This window comes from Pristis pectinata, chromosome 1 (assembly GCF_009764475.1).
Source record: "Pristis pectinata isolate sPriPec2 chromosome 1, sPriPec2.1.pri, whole genome shotgun sequence".
NCBI classification, from domain to species: Eukaryota; Metazoa; Chordata; class Chondrichthyes; order Rhinopristiformes; family Pristidae; genus Pristis; species Pristis pectinata.
Genome location: NC_067405.1, coordinates 94,941,698 through 94,956,037, shown reverse-complemented (window position 1 = coordinate 94,956,037; position 14,340 = coordinate 94,941,698).

Here is a 14,340-nt window from a genome sequence, read left to right as displayed (position 1 = left end):
AAAAGAGAAAGAGCTGCCCATGTGTACCATGTTTTATAGGGCTGGAACTGCGTGGAGCCCGCTCAGGTAATTCAAACAAGCCAATGATTCAGGGTCAAGAACAAAGGTGTGTTACCAAGCCAATCCTTAGGTGTGCTCTTAATGGGTGGGGCGGAGCTGAACCCTTGATTGACAGTGGTGTAGCTTCCAACCCGATGGGCAATGCTATCATCCGACCATGGGGGTCAGTAGTGTTGTCACTGTCATCTGACAGCCATGGCCTTTCATACTACAACATCTCTCTGACCGAAATCAACCAACTCGAACTGCAGAAAGAGAGTGAATAGCCAGCTGATTGGTAGGTATGTGGTTTGCAAACCTGTGCTGGGGGCCTATATACCTATTGTGCCCAACTAAAACCAGAAAAGGGGAGAGAATGTGAGGCCAAGTACAAGTAGAATGTAGAACATAGCACAGGAACAGGCCCTTCGGCCCATGATGTTGTGCCGAACTAATTAAACTAGCAATTAAGAGCCTACTAAACTAGTTCCTTCTGCCTACGTGTCCATATTCCTCCATTCTCTGCAATAAGTAATGGATAGAGGGCATTGTCTAGGATTTAAAACCATGTGAATTGTGAGAAGAATAGTCAAGACAAAGTGAGATAAAGCACTCAACAAGAAATAGAAGCCACGGGACCTCTCAAATCTAATCTGCTATTCAATAAGATGCTGGCTGATTCAGTGCCTCGTCCATTTAATCGCCTGAACCCCACATCCTGACTCCAATATTGTCCAAAAATCTTATGATATCAGCCGTGAATACACAATGAAGCAACCACTGCCTTGTGAAGCGGAGAATTCTGAAGACTTACTACATCCTTCATGTGAAGAATTAGTCTGGCAACCCTGTGGGAATAATGGACTGGGTTCTGAGACAGGGCAATGAGTACTGCTTTCAAAGCTTTTTGACAAAAATTAAGTTGTGGTTCTCTGGAGAGACACCTGCAGACATTTGGAAGTTACTTTCTTTGGCCTGTTTATATATATTTCAAACAAATGGTTCAATGTATACAGCGAGTAGGTTAATGCAAAGTTAGATGTCACATTTTGTACATTGAGCATTTCAAAGAGTGAATATCTCATTAAATGAAGGAAAAGCAGTACCATTGCAAAGTAGTTAAATAGGCCAGACAGAAAAAAACAGAGGGGACTGGTGTCTCTTGAGATCTGCAGTGGAAACATCGTGAATGTTAAACAGAAAAACCTCAGGGAAGCCTGACATTCCTACTTCACATCACAATAATCCAGTGTTTGGATACAGCTGAAAGTGTTCTTTCAGCAGATCAGGGAATATGTCGGAACAGTGACCTTGCTAATGAGATGAGATGCACCTTCAGCTGTTAGTAATTAAACCAAATGTTTGGTTTGTGAAGATGTCTGTTGCTGCTGCTGATTTGTTCTGATGTGTGCTTAAAGGGCAGACGGGGTTGCACTGGTGCTGTGCAGCAGCGCACCTGTGTCCTTCAGCACTTACTGTGGGCTTTGTAGTCTCCCCAGGGTCCTTGCACCTGCTAGTTCAATGTTGGCAAAGACAAAGCTCCAGAAAAAGTTTGAAAAGAAAATCAAAGTTGGAAAGGTCTAAACTTCAATTGACATACTTATTATTTCGGTATCCACGTAACTTAGAAAGAACAGCCAGAAAATAAATATTCAATAATTAATTCCATGAATACTCTTTGCATGCATATTCTTTATTTAATTTACTGTTAGATGGTGGTCTTATTTGCATTAAGCATTGCCTGAACTCAATGTTACTTCTTATTTGGTCAGATGATATGATTATAAATTTGCAAGAATCAATATAGTTTCTCTCTTCCAAAACAGAAAAAAATGCCCAGATGGTATTAGAAATGAATATTTTTCTGTTATTCTCATATTTATCATGGCACAGAAGGCCATTCAGCCCATTGAATCCATGCCACTTCTCAGATCATTTCCGTCAGTCCCATTTCCCTGTAACCAATTCTCTCGCAACTTATTAACAATTCTCCTTCCAACCACCTACACTCTGGTACTTTGCAGTAGCCTTTGGGATGTGGGAGGAAACAGGAGCACCAAGAGGAACGGGGTGGGACATGCAAACTCTACACAGACAGCACCCAGGGTCAGGATGTAACCTGGGTCGCCGAAGCTGTGAGACAGCAGCACTGCCTGCTTTGTCACTGAGCCAAACCTTCTTATAAAATGTGTTTAATGTCATTTTAATAAAGGCACTTGTTCCATTTTTTAAATAAGTGACTGCTTTAATAATTAGAGGAAAGAAGAATTTCAAACCTAAGTTCATTAATAATACTGTGCAATGCTCAAGACTTCTGGTGGACCTGCTTTTATGGCAGGGTGATATTCTACTAAAGATCCTGCTAAGTTTATTGATATTGTTGGAATCCACTGAGTCTAATGTAAAAGCTACCTTGTCCAAATATTTACTGTATTTTTATAAATTTGTCCTCAGTATCTCTGCACCAGGCAGTAGAAAAACTGGTCTGGGATTTACTGCTGATTGCTCTGGTGCAAAGTCCACATGCAGAGGTCAATCCAGCCTCTGAGCGAGTGTTTTGACTACAGTCTAACTGCTGATCAGAATTAAGAGGCTAGATACCATTTACATACTTCCTGAGCTTCCCTGCTTTGCATATCACAAACACTTTTCATATTTACCCTATGATTCACCCTCATTAAGATGAAAATTTCACATCATATGTCAATGATAATAGATCTGATTCTGATTCTCATTTAACTTGTGTGCTGGAAGCATGTAGTGTTGCAGTGTATGCTTCTGGCATGGAGAGGGAGAATAGCAGTATAGACCCAAGTGTCAAACTCCACTCATGAATAAAGGCTACAAGAGTGAAGTACTGCAGGGCATTGGCACCTGTGGAACTGGAACCCAACATAAATTAATCGCTTCAGGGGACAGAGGGAAAAACTAAAGGAGAAATAAAACAACACCAAATGAGATTGCCTGCATAACAACAGTCACTGGACTTCAAAGTAATTCATTTTACATGAAATGTTTTTGGGTCACTTCTAAAAGATGTGATAAGGAACTTGAAACATGTAAATCTTTCTTTCAGGGGAAGAAATCTAAAGCAGTACTGAGAAAAATTAGATGCTATCTTGGTTGCTGAGCTTCTAAGAATGTATTGTACTAAACTAGTGAAGAAAAGAAATATTTCTATTTCTTTGTTATTCAGCTTGTCAAGTAAAAATAGTCACCATCAATAATGGATTCTTCAAAAACTTTTTGTTCAATGATTTGCAAACACCCAAAGGTTGGCTAATGCGAGATGTAAAAGAATTTGCCAGCGTAAAGTAACATTTGAACAAGGGATGGTCATTTAGTCTGTGCTGACGTTCAACAAATCATGGCTGACTTGTGTCAAATACCCTTCCTTGCCCCATATCCCTTAGTAATTGATCAACAAGAATCTCGGCTTTAAAGTTAGTAACCGATTTTGCATCAATTATCATTTGTGAGGGAGCATTGAATCTTCCATCAGCCTCTTGTGCACAGGGGGTTTCCTATCTCCACTTCTGAAAGGCCTGCCTCTAATTTTTAAACTATACCCCAAGGTTCAACATTGCTCAGGGAGCAGAAGTTGTGTCTTTATACATAACCTATTAGGGCTTCTTAGCCCTTCTATATTCCAGGGAATTAAATCCTAGCTTGTGGAATCTCTTCTTACAATTAATATGTAAATTCCAGGCATCATACCGGAAAATTTACTCACTATGTTTTCCCATATCTTTCCTAAAACTTGGGATAAGATATATTCACAATATGCCAGGGATGGTCTAACCAGGGCTTTGTATACTAAAATTGATTTTGTTTTTTCTAATTGTGTTCTTTCTTATAAAAATTGTGTATAATTTATGTTGAATTTATGTTTTTCTTGTGAATGCTGTTTATATAATGCTATGTGTCTGTGATGTTGCTGCAATTAAGTTTTTCATTGCACCTGTGCATACATGTACTTGTGCATATGACAAAAAACTCGACCTTTGACTTTGTATACTAATACTATGGTAGTCCTCCAGATATAAAGGCCAGCATTTCCATTAATCAATTTTCTGAAGCAGTCTGTGACATTTTAGTGATCTACATACAGCTCTGAACCTCTTTGGATCTCCAATACATTCAGTTTTTCACCATTTTGGATAGGACTGCCATGGAGTCACAGACAAGAGTTCAAAGGTTACAACTTCACATTTGCCATAAACTAAACTTGCCTCTTTATTTAATCTGTTGATATTGATTTTTTAAATATTTGCTTTCATTTACCCTGCTTATAATACCACCTGCCTTTTGAATCACTGGCAAACTTAGATATATGGTCTTCTGTTTTATCATTTAAGTTGTATGGAATCATGATCAATTGTTGTAACCCTGAAACAGATTCTTGTGGTCACCACTAATCTATCTTGCTCATGTAAAGTTTCTCCCCTCTGTCTCCTGCTGTTCCTAATCTGATAATAACTTGGCACTTCACTCTGCTGCCATTGTCATTCAGTATATACAATGGTACTAAATGGACCTCCACTGGACTAAGACTTGCTCTGTCAAGTCCTCAGAAAAGGCATGGAAACAAGTCATCCACCACTCCAAGGAACTGCCTAGGGAAAAGGAAGATAACTTTGCTTTGATTCCACCACATTCAACTTTGGATAATGGTCCCTTTGAGGATCATTATCAAATGCTTTCAAGCTCAAAGAAATAACATTCCTAGATGTTCCTTATACACCCTGACAGAGTATCATCTGAAGAAAGTACCAGCTTTAAGTCAATGTTGTGGATCCAAGTCCCACTCTAGAAACAGGATAATATAATCTAGTCCTGCAATTCTGAGAGAGCCTTTCAGATGATATGTGAAACTAAAATTGTGTGTGCCCTCTCAGACAGAGGGGTCCTTGCAACAATTGTCTTGGTATCTTTGCAAAATATTTATTCCTTGGTTAAGGCAGATTATCACATTGCCGCTTGGATGGAAATGTGACTATAATAGTGACCACACTTCAATAGTACTTCATTGGCTTTGAGGCACTTTACGATATTTAGAGTGAATGAAACGTTCTATAAACGATAGCTCTTTCTCTGCTCTAAACATTAACTTAACTATTTCTCTTTAGTGCATTTAGAGCTTTTGTTTTTCAAATTCTTGACATTTAAACATTTCTGGAAAGCATTTCCTTCCCCCCCCACCCCCATCTCACCAACCCCATCCATCCCACACAATGTATGCTTTCCACTCTCCTTGCCGTCCTGGAAAATTGTGCTCATGTTGAATTGGGTTGGGTGAGATGAAGGTCAGGGGATGTAATTTTAAAGTTAGAATGCAGGGCAGATTCAATTACACCCGCTGTAATACAGAAAAAACACTGCATCCTCAGTTGTTTGAAATAAGACTTTAACCTCTGACAGTGGGCCATTGTAAGTGTCTGGGGAAGACTGATTGCTCAGTCCACCTGCAATCAAAATGAATAGTGGGTACCGTTAACACCAATTGCTGCTTACTCTGATGGTCTTGCTCTGTTGTTTCTAGACGTTACTTGAGGTACCAGCAAAAATGTATTGTCTATTCACATGTCTGTGTGGTGTGTGTGTGTGTGTGTGTGTGTGTGTGTGTGTGTGTGTGTGTTTGTTGTCTTGGTGTCATGTACCCGAGTCCCAAAATAGTCATGATAAAAGAAGTGTTACCTCAAGAAAGTCAGCGTCATGGATCAGAACCTGGTCTCCAATCACCTTGTCTTGGATCAAGGATCAACACTGTGTGGTAGCTGATGTCCAATGGCTATCCCAGATTAAAAGAAACCACGCCCAGGCAACTTCCACACCACAATATGAAGGTTGGGACCTGGAGTGTCAACACCCTTGTGGGTGATCACAACAGCACAAACCTGAATGCTGCTCTGCTCTCATAATGCAGGAACTCTGGCACTTTGGCATTGACATCGCTGGATTGAGTGAGGAATGACGGGAAAGAGATGGACAGATCAAAGCAGTGGGTACACCATGTCCCAGAGGAGTAAACCGAAAGAGGAAACTCAGTCTCCATGGGTTGTGCTTTGCTGTTAAAAATGAGCTAGTCTGACATTCTAGCAATTCCCTCCTGTGGATAAAGGAATGCTTTGGACTGTCCGGCTCACTCTAATGCAGAACCAGCACACTGCCATCGTTAGCATATACACCCCAACTCTGGAAGCTATGGCTGAGGTTGAGGGAAATTTCTACTCCGACCTTGAGAAACCCTGACCCTTGTCCTAGAGGGAATCATCCTGGGCAACTTTGTGCCAGGTTGGACAGGACACAAAGCCTTCAAAAGGCATGATTGGCAAGGAGGGTGCAGAGAAAGCTATCTCCAGTGGGGTCCTCCTCTTGACTAAGTGCTTAGAGCATGGTGTGGTCACAGCCAACTCGAGGGTCAAGAGTGGAGGAAAGCTTATCAAGGGCAGAGAGGCAGTCAGCACCTTCTGGGAATATTTTGAAGGCCTCCTGAACTGCACCTCTATCCTTGACATGAATGTCTTTGTTTCATTCCACAGAAAACTATCCAGTCCAGGTTTGCCGCCACTTCTGACTGACAAGATGTCGAGAAGGCCATATGCCTCGGGAGCAGATAGCACCCCTGCTGAAGTCCTAAAGCTTAGCGGAGAGATGCCATAAACACAAATTCACAATCTTTTCTCCTCACATACTAGGGGACCTCAGAGACGGCATTATTGTGACCAACTTCAGGAACAGAGGCAAATCTGATTGTGGTAACCACATAGGGGTCTGCCTGTCTGCCACAGGACAAGTCATGCCACAGTCAAACTCATCCCCCTCCTTCTGGAGATCAAAGATCCACTCCCCTAATTGCAGTATCGATTCAACTCCAAGAGAAATGCAGGCAGCAGCATCAACCACTACATCTCTCCTTTTGTGACATTACAAAAGTTCAACGGAGAGTGACTGTGAGGCATCTGTGCCAAACGTGGCCAGCTGCAGAAATTCATCTCCATCTTACGATTGCCACATTATAGCATGCAGGGTGTGACTTTACATAACACTCCACTACAGACCCAATCTCCATGCAAACTGATGCCATCAAAGACTGCCTCATTGTTCCAATACTCTCTCAATCTTCCTCACTGTGCTGCTGTATCTTACCTCCAACAAGCTTTCCTCTAGAGTGAAGCTAATCTACAAGACAAATGGGGAAATTGTTCAATTTATGGCACCTCCACTCCCGACCCAAGGTCACCCGTACTCCAGTCAATCTGCAGGGGTGATTCACAGCTTCCCTCATTGCCTGCAGCTTTCACTTTCCATCCCATTCCCTGATCGATGTGTCTGTGGCCCCCTGCACTGTTAGAGCGATGCCTGATGTGCAAGCTTGAGAAACAGCACCTCATCTTCCATCTGGGCATGTTGTAACCTTCTGGGCTCAACATCGAATTCTACAACCTTGGGTAATTTGCTTTCTCTGTCTGATTACACTCAGCTGACTCTGACTAACAGGCATGTCGTCCACACGTGTGACCCAAAACACGCACTCCATTCCAAGCTCCATCATTGGCAAGGGATTCCCAGGTGGACGAAGGAACAATACCAGGACTCTTTGAGGAAGCGTAAAGTCCCCACTAATTCATGGGAATTCCTGACCCATGATTGCTCAAAGTGGAGAAGGGGCATTCAGGATAGCACTGAGAACATCGAGCGTCTTTGTTGGGAGCACATAGAAGCCCAGTATGAATGGCGCACTACTTCCCAAAACGCCCAATTGCCCGCCTTGTTAGGCATTTCATGCCCTGCATGTGGCAGAATCTGTGGGTTCCGCATTGGCCTCGTCAGCCATGTCAGAACCCACAACTGCAGCAGAGTGGAACCAAGTCATCCTTGACTCTGAAGGGCTGCTTACAACTGGAAACAAGATTAAGAACAGGTTACACTAAACTTGCCTTCTCACCTTAACACTCAGTGCACGAGGATCTTTCAATGCTATTGCCCAGGAGTAGATTCACACCTGTCTCTAGAACGCGAAAAGGAAGCAGGCTAAGGTATGTATATTAGATTCAGAAACTGAATGATACAAAATTGGTAGGGCTGGGGTATATTAATTTAATCTCTGTTAACTCCAAGCAACAATAGAAAAGAAATTTTATGGTGACAGGTATTTATTTTCTTTTCCACCAAAGCATGTTGAATTTGAAAAGTTGAGAGATGAAGTATTACTGAATATAATAACCTCTTGATTTTCTGAGACATGTGAACTCTAATGCAGCACGGGATTTATGGCTTCCTCACGCGTGCAGAAAGTAACTGTAAAAATAACACACTGTTGATGACACACTTTGTTTGGCAACCAAAGCCATGGTTATTCAGAGATGTTTTTGCTTGAAGCCAAAGATAAATATATTAAAGAGAATGTTCTTCTTTTCCTTGCCAGAAAGAATATAGTACTTGTAAAATATTTATGAATGCGGGGCATGTTACATTAAATTTTGAATAAACTGCAAAGTATAGCTGTCTCCTTTTACTCCTGTGGTCTACATGTTTGGCATCACCTAATCACCTTCTCCCCTGCTCTTATAACTTCAGTGTCCGCAACAGTGGTTTTGGCCCTTTACCTAGGATTTCTCAAAGAAAGTATGCGGTCTGGCCACAGTTCTTTCAACAATATCCAACCATTTTGTGCCCTTTTGCTGTCTTTCCCAATGGACATGCTTTTTGTTTGTACATTTTGACCTTTCCTGGCTCCTTTGGTTTTATTTTCCTGCTCACTCATCAAATAAACACATTGACATTTCATGGTTAATAAACTGGAAACCTGTGAAGGGAGTGGATGATTGTATAAGATGGGTGACATTGGCCTGGTCAGTCATTACACATCCTTCCCAATTTTCATCCCATCTGACCTGAATTGAAAATTGGCTGGAATGTATAACTAACTGGTCCTACACAGTCTGTTGTACACAATCAAAACTACCTATGCCAGCTTTCTACTTTACAAATCCCTCTTCTCAAAAGGTGTTTAGTTTTTAGACTATTTCCGACACCTCTCTCCCCTTTCTTGATCTCTCTGTCTCCGTCTTGGGAGACAAACTATCCACTGAGATGTGCAGCTCATACAGCTACCCAGACTACACCTCCTCCCACCCAATCTCTTGTAAGGACACCATCCATTTCTCTCAGTTTCTCCTTCTCTGCTGCATCTGTTCTCAAGATGAGGCCTTCTGTTCCAGGGCATCTGACATGTCCTCCTTTTTTCAGGAAGTGTGGCTTCCTCCCCACACCTCTTTATTTCCAACCCCCCCCCCCCACTTGTCCCGTCGCCCAGTTGCTTTTTCCTCCTTCACCTATTCCACCTGCCCATTACCCACACACTCCTCCCACTGGGTCCCCTGTTTCTTCCCCCTCTAGGCCCCATCTGCCCACCTTCCCTCCCTTATTTGGTTCCACTCTTCGCCTTCCTTTCTTATCAATTTCCATCATCTGCAGCCCTTCGTGTTCTCCATTTATCACCTCCCAGCCTCTGTCACTATCTCCACCCTTCCCTCCCCCACCTGACTCCATCTGCCAACCAACCCCCCTGCTCACTTGGATCCACCTATAGCTTGCCAGCTCTTGCCCTCAATCCTCCCCTTCACCTCTTTATACTGGCTACCTCCCCTCTGTTTTTCAGTCCAGATGAAGGGTCACGACATGAAGCATAGAACATGGAACACTTCAGCACAGTACAGGCCCTTTGGCCCACAATGTTGTGCCGACATTTTATCCTGCTCTAAGATCTATCTAACCCTTCCCTCCCATATAGCCCCCTATTTTTCTATCATTCATGAATCTATCTAAGAGTCTCTTAAACGTCCCCTCCCATATAGCCCCCTATTTTTCTATCATTCATGAATCTATCTAAGAGTCTCTTAAGTGTCCCTAATGTATCTGCCCCCACAACATCTGCAGGCAGTGCGTTCCACGCACCCACCACTCTCTGTGTAGAAAACTTACCCCTGACATTCCCCTTATACCTTCCTCCAATCACCTTAAAATTATGTCCCCTCGTGTTAGCCATTGTCACCCTGGGAAAAAGTCTCTGACTGTCCACTCAATCTATGCCTCTTATCATCTTGTACACCTCTATCAAGTCCCCTCTCACCCTCCTTCGATCCAAAGAGAAAAACCCTAGCTCACTCAACCTATCCTCATTAGACATGCTCTCCAATTCAGGTCGCATCCTGGTCAATCTCTCTGCACCCTCTCTAAAGCTTCCACATCCTTTCTAGCATCAACTATCTATTTGCCTCTGCAGATGCAGCCTTACCCTGGGTTCCTCCAGCAGCTCATTCTTTGTTTAGTGCTTTGTGCTTATTACCAGTATCGAGCACCCACAGGACTGACTGAAATAGCAGGGTTTAGGCGTACTCCGAACTTCATCCCCCGCTGCTCATGATCGTAATGTCTTTCTCTAGTTGAATGCTCCCTTGGTTTACAAAATGAAAGGCGGCGGCTGAGGCCCCCATCCCCTATGGCTCAGTTGGTCATTCTGTGGTACTGAGCCAGACAGAGCAGCAAGGCTCCACGTTGTTCTTAGGGATGCTGACCCATAGAATAAGACCCAGAGTAGTGAAGTAACTTGATTATTGGAGCCCAGAACTCGACTACGGCTGTTATCCAGGGAAATGTCTAGCAAGAGTCAACACCTTTCGCAATGGAGAGGACGAGAATAAATGTCAAGATGATTAAAAATACAAATAAACAGGAGGGAGGAAAAGATTGAGGTGTTTAGTTTTCTCTCTCTCCTTCTTATTCCTCACATACAGCAGTGGTTATATCATATCAAAGGGACTGTTATGTGTGCAAATTGATTGTTACATTTTCAATGAAGCTTGAGAGCAAGCTGAGGCCATTAATTTACAAAAGAGGCCGTAAGCATTTATTAGAAATATATGTGAAACAGATTTCATGGGGTGAGAAGTGGGGAATTGGCATCAGGCATTAAAAGCTTGAGCAAAAACCTAGGAATACATTATAGTGACTACTGAAAATCAAAACTGCATGTTGATTTAGCCACGAGGAAAAAAATACTTCAGATGTTTAACCCTGAATTTGCCATTATTAAGACTATGTAATCAGGTTTTCTGGAGGTTGCTTATCTGATTTTGACACTTGTACAGGTTGAGTTAGGATCCTTGTGCCCCTTGTCGGACACCCAGGAACAATGAAAGATAGCAATATGTTTGCAAATCAGGATTGTGTAATGAGTACTTTTGTGACTGAAACAGATATACTTTTAAATGCAGGAAAATTTCAAAGTTTGTTATTCTGGAACAGATACCTGTATTGTCATGGATGTTATTGTTGGTAAATTCCTAGCTATCTACAAGAAATTGTGTTGTTTCTAGATTAGAATATTTGAGGTCAATCTCCATTCTGGATCCTGGGTGCATTTTGGACTCATACTATACTACTCCAGTATACAAGGGCTCCCTGGGTTATGAACGACCTGAGTTATGGAAATCCAACTTTATGCAAATGCTCCCATACATTTTTAAAACATTTTTCCAAGTCAGTAATAATAATAATGTTTCATTGTATTCATTAAAGACTGGATACAGTATATATTCAATTAGTTTAATTATGGGTAATGTTACGGTGATTATTCAATGAAATTAAAGAATTATAGCATGTGTATGTAGAGCAATATGATATGGGTTACTATAGAAAATGAATGCTTCTGACTTACGAAGAAATTGGCTTATGGACGATTCTCAGGAATGGAACCATGACATAACCTGGTGTCTGCCTGTAGTTAATCATCCTCAGTCTGAGAGATTGCTTGAGAAGAATCAATACATTAGAAGTACAGGGGAAGTACTGACTGGTAGTTCAATACTGAGGTACACTGCCTTACTGATGGTGCTGCCCTCCAGACTACTTGATTATCTGATATTTTGGCTTCTGATGGACATCCCCAGCACTTCCTGAAGGAGATCAGGAAGTTCTCCTTTCATGGTGATGGACATGGTGGGCTGAAGGGCCTGTTTCTGTGCTGTGATTCTCCATGGTTTCCTTCCTCAACCGATGCCACCAAACTGAGGTCATTGCTTCTTGAGATCTTCTTTCAAAGTGGTTGTTGCATTAACCTAGATAATTAATTACTGGATTTTCAAATAGTTCACTTCATGTAAAGTCCTTCCTGATGTTTCTTGAAAAGTTATATGAACACAAATACTTCCCCTTTTAATACATAACATTGGTATTGGTTTATTATTGTCACTCGGATCGAGGTACAGTGAAAAACTTGTCTTACAAACTGATCTTACAGGTCAATTCTTTACACAGTGCAGTTACATCAAGTTAGTACAGAGTGCATTGATGTAGTACAGGTAAAAAAAATAACAGTACAGAGTAAAGTGTCACAGCTACAGAGAAAGTGCAGTGCAATAAGGTGCAAGGTCACAACAAGGTAGATCGTGAAGTCATGAGGTCATAGTCTATCTCATTGTATAAGGGAACTGTTCAATAGTCTTATCAATCTATCTAGTCTCCAAAACACACCATTTGTTAATAACTGCATGAAAAGAATTTCCCAACAAGGAAATCTGATGTGTGATCAGTAACATCCCAAAACCTTGAACATTGGGGAAAATCGACTTTTCACTTTATGGCTGGCTTGTTTGCAGAGGAAAAATACTTAATTGGATCATTTCCCTTTTTTTTACAAAATATTTACCAAAATGTGATGACAAATGATGCTCAAACGAAATGGCTTGTTTACAGAATTAAAAGGAATTCTTCTCCTGTGATTGGGAAATACTCTAAACAATAAATAAAAGCAAAACCAAAATACAGTGAATGCTTAAAGCCTGATGGAAGCTCATAAAACCTAATGGTTCGCTTTCTCTCTCCGTTCTAGTTCTGTTTTCTTTTTACGACCTTGATATAATCATGTATGGTATGATCTGTCTGGATGGCACGCAAAGCAAAGCTTTTCACTGTACGGAGACACAAGAAATTCTGCAGATGCTGGAATCTGGAGCAATACACAAAAAGTGCTGGAGAAACTCAGCAGGTCAGGCAGCATCTATTGAGGGAAATAAACAGCCGACGTTTTGGGCCAAGACCCTTCATCAGGATTGGAAAGGAAGAGGGCAGAAGCCAGAATAAGAAGGTGGGGGGAGGGGGAGGAGCACACGCAGGCAGGTGATTGGCAAGTTCAGATGATAGGCAAGTCCAGGTGACATGTGACAATAATAAACCAATACCAATATTACATCTGAATTGTAAAGCATTTCCAGTATAATTTTCCTTATGAATTTTCTTAAGTAATCGAACAATAAGTAAATTGGGTTCAAAAGCAAAATACTGCAGTTGCTGGAAATCTGAAAAGATAGGTAGAAGAAGATGGAAATGCTCAACAGATCAGGCAGCGTCTATGGAGAGGGAAGCAGGGTGAGGTTTCAAGTTGTTGCATTAGAGCAAAGCTTACAATAAACTGGAGCTCATTGCATAACAAAATAACCAGAGAGAAAAAAAAGACTCCTGGCACGGGTGCTGCATTTGGGTGAGTTGTGGTGGCGGCGGTGTGTGGGGGGGTCAGACAGTATTGTGGGGAAGGGGGCTTGGGCGGTCTCAGGGACGCGGCTGCCGTCCTTGTGAATGCGGGCGGACGGAATCAAGGTCAAATTTATTGTCATATGCACAAGTACATGCATGCGCAGATGCAAGGAGAAACTTGCAGCAGCATCACAGGCACATAGCATCTGAGTATCTGAGACACAGTATGGTAGCGTAGCGGTTAGCACGACGCTATTACAGCGCCAGCGATCGGGGTTCGATTCCTGTCGCTGTCTGTAAGGAATTTGTACGTTCTCCCGTGTCTGCGTGGGTTTCCTCCGGGTGCTCCGGTTTCCTCCCACATTGCAAAGACGTACGGGTAGGTTAATTTGGGGTTGAAAATGGGCAGCGCGGACTCGTTGGGCCGGAAGGGCCTGTTACCATGCTGTAAATAAAATTTAAAAAAAATTAAAGAAAAACATAAACATAAATTATACAAGAGAACACAATTGGAACTAAACAAAAACAAAGTCCATTGTAGTGCAAAGTGGTCACAGTGTTGCTATATAAAGGTAGTGATTAGGGTTGTGCAGGTTGGTTCAAGCTGCTCCGACGAGGGCGAGCGCAGCGGGGCCCCTCCTCTCCGCGCTCTGCACCTCGGCTCGGAGCTCTGAGCCCCCTCCCCTCCCCTTGCACCATACACTCGCTTAATAAAACGCCGGACGCTCAATTAAGCCGGCACAAGAGCTCCCGATGGGGTCGAGC